The 3,505-nt window shown below is 43.2% G+C and overlaps 1 protein-coding gene across 1 annotated transcript in view; it reads right to left on the bottom strand.

Annotated features, from left to right (window-relative positions):
• AGBL1 (ATP/GTP binding protein-like 1) overlaps nucleotides 1-3,505 on the bottom strand; it is a 920,262-nt gene that overhangs the window by 841,810 nt on the left and 74,947 nt on the right. The window lies entirely within an intron of this gene.

The raw sequence follows: 3,505 nt of genomic DNA, 5'->3' as shown, positions 1-3,505 counted from the left end.
ACTTAAAGTAGAAAAAAATAAAAAAAATAAAGTGTGTAGGAGTAAAATGCTATCTCTAATTTTCCTTAGAATATTTCAAACAAACATAAATAGATTAAGGAAATATGATAAAATGTTAACAATGGTTTGATCTGAGGGATAGGTATATAAGAGGTCATCATTCTATATGATAGAGGACTTTAAAATAAAAGGTGAAAACATAATTTCAGAAAATATAATTTTCTCCCCAGATTTCTTGAAAATATTGATCAAAATAAACCTGATATTCAGACTTGTGGGTGAGTCATTATTATTTTAATAATAGTGAATAAGCATAAGAAATAAATAGAAAGTACTTTTTATTCTATGCACTTGGTTTTCACAGGATAACAAATGACTATGCCACCTGTCACATTTATCTCTGTCCTTTTCCAAGTGCAATGCCCAAGCCACGTTTATGTTAGCAAGAACACGGTCACTATCAGATTCATCACAGGGAGAAATGAGTAAAACAGGTAACATCCTAAACCTCAATTACCAATATTTATCTCTGGACCAAAGGACACCAGCAAAGAGACTGTGACTGAACTCATATGACCCATTCCCTTTATCAGAAAAGAAAGATATCCGTTCATGAGCAGCCAATCTCATTGCTGTTCTGTTCAGCTCAGCCCCTGACAGCTTGAATGCTAACATCTAGGATTACAGTCTTTGATGGCAGAAGGTGTGGTGATGTAATTATGGCAATGGTAATATCGGGGTCTATAACTTGAAAATCACTTCTCTGATTCATCTCTTTCTCCTATAAAACCTACATGACTCTTATTTGCCAAGCCTCTGACCCTACATGCTAAGCAGGTGACATACAACCTTGCTTAATCCTTACAGCAAATGACCCAAGAATTATATACTGAGACCCATTTTGTCGATGAGAGCCCAATGGTAACTTGCCCAAGGTCACATTGCTAATAAGCATCAAGCCAGGGATTCCCTGGTGGCTTATATGGTAAAGAATCCACTTCAAATGCAGGAGATCCAGGTTCAATCCCTGGATCGGAAAGATTCCCAGGAGAAGAGAGTGGCAACTCACTCCAGTATTCTTTCCTGGAGGATTCCATGAACAGAGGAACCTGGCGGGCTACAGCCCAAGGGGTGAGAAGAGCCAGACCCAACTAATGACTAACACTTTCACTTTCAAGCCTAAAACCCAAGTCTGAGTCCCCAGCCTCTGCTATTTAGGGTGTATATCATGTTTCTTCTGTCTTCCTGGAGTTCACTTAGCCCACTCTTTGTTTCATTGAATTCTTCTCATCCTTCAAGATTAGGCTCAAATGTCACCTCCCTCTGTCAACACCATCTTAGAGGAACATCACCCTTTCTTTTCCTTCCAGTTACTACCTAGTTATTTATCACCATCTGCTATTATCTAGCTAATTATGTACTTCCTGCCCTTCCCCACTTGAATGTAATTCCCACAAGAGCAGACCCCCTTATCTGTCTTGGTGACAGTGGCATTCCCATGGGCCTAGAAGAGTGCACAGCCCTGGGAGATACGCAGTCAATATCTGCTGAGTGATCAGTGGGTGATTTCTATGTGTTTTGTCTGGAACGTGACCCTGCAGGAGCTGGCTGATGCCTGGGTCTCAGTCATTGTTTGCGAAATGTTGAAGGGACTCAAAGCAGAATTCGAAGCGTTGAAAGGAAGGAGTACCCCCAGAGCCCTGTGCCCTCAGCGGCTGCTGCCTTCACAACATTCAGAGGAACTGCGCTTCTTGATTGTGGTCTGCGTAAAGTGTTCATGTTAGTTGCTCAGTCATGTCTGACTCTTTGTGACCCCACAGACTGTAGCCCGCCAGGCTCCTCCGTCCATGGAATTCTCTAGGCGAGAATACTGGAGTGGGTAGCCATTCCCTTCTCCAGGGGATCTTCCCGACCCACAGATGGAAGCCGTCTCCTGCATTGCAGCCAGATTCTTTACCATCTGAGCCACCAGGGAAGAAGCCCTGTGGTCTAAGACTGCACACAATTAGAGCTTAACTCTTATGACTAATTTGTAACATTTGCATGCAGCCTGGGTGCCCAGGCTTTTTCAACTGTGCTCCAAAGGGTCCTAGGGTTTTAGGGAGGTGTTTCAGGGTCTTCCATGTGAAAAGAGAAATGGATGTGGAGCATAAGTGGGAAGAATTCTAAACCCCCATCTTCTCTTCAACCAGGGAAGCACCACTTCTACATGACTTATTTGGGTTTCTCTAGTAGCTCAGTTGGTAAAGAATCTGCCTGCAGTGCAGGAGACCGAGGTTCAATCCCTGGGTTGGGAAGATCCCCTGGAGGAAGAAATGGAAAACCACTTCAGTATCCTTGCCTGGAAAATCCCATAGACAGAGGACCCTGGTGGGCTGCAGTCCATGGGGTCACAAAGAGTTGAGCACGACTGAGCAACTAACATTATACACTCTATCACTAGTGAGTTGAAAACTGTCCTTCCAGGAAAAGAGGGGTGGGATGAATTGGGAGATTGAGATTAATGTATATATGCTATCGATGCTAGGTATAAAATAGATTAAAATGAGAACCTACTGTACAGCACAGGGAACTCTACTCAATGCTCTGTGGTGACCTAAATGGGAAGGAAAGCCAAAAAAAAAGGCAATATATGTATACATATAGCTAATTCACTTTGCTACTGAGTAGAAACTAACACAACATTGTAAAGCAACTATATTCTAATAAAAAATTGTTTTAAGCAATGGCTTAGTCATGTCCAACTACCCCATGGACTGTAGTCCACCAGGCTCCTCTGTCTATGGAATTCTCTAGGCAAGAATACTGGAGCAGGTTGCCATTTCCTTCTTCAGGGGATCTTCTCAACCCAGGGATTGAACACCAATATCCTGGATTGCAGGCAGATTCTTTACTGCCTGAGGCACCAGGGAAGTCCTTGATAAACTTAACAAATGAATTTTTTTAAAATTAATGAAAAAAAAAAAACTGGCTCCCCAAAAGTCATGTCTGCCTGGAACCTCAGAATGTTATGTTATTTGGAAACAGTCTCTGCAGACTTAATTACTTAAGTAAGGTCGTACATATTTGAGTATGCCCTAAACACAATGAGGATTTAGGGAGGGCTTCTTTGGTGGTCCAGTGGTTAAGAATCCGCCTGCCAATGTGAGAGACGTGGGTTTGATCCCTGCTCTAGGAAGATTCCACATGCCATGGAGCAACTCAGCCCATGCACCACAACTACTGAGCCCGAGCACCTAGAGCCCACGCTCTGCAACAAGAAAGCCACCACAATGAGAAGCCCATGCACTGTAACTGCAGAATAGCCCCCTCTTGCTGCAACTAGAGAAAAAAACCTGCACAGCACAAAGACCCAGTGCAGCCAAAAATAAATAAATAAAGTTTAAAAATAAAGTGATTGAAAACCTCCTTGGAATATCTCCCCTCCGTCCTCCACACGTCTCATGCCCCAGGTAGTCCACTCCTGCTCTGGGTCCAGTCCTGAGCCCCCAGGTACCTGGGATGT

This window comes from Bison bison, unplaced genomic scaffold (genome assembly GCF_000754665.1).
Source record: "Bison bison bison isolate TAMUID 2011002044 unplaced genomic scaffold, Bison_UMD1.0 scf7180017860443, whole genome shotgun sequence".
Lineage (NCBI taxonomy): Eukaryota > Metazoa > Chordata > Mammalia > Artiodactyla > Bovidae > Bison > Bison bison.
This window is presented reverse-complemented; position numbering and strand designations above follow the sequence as displayed.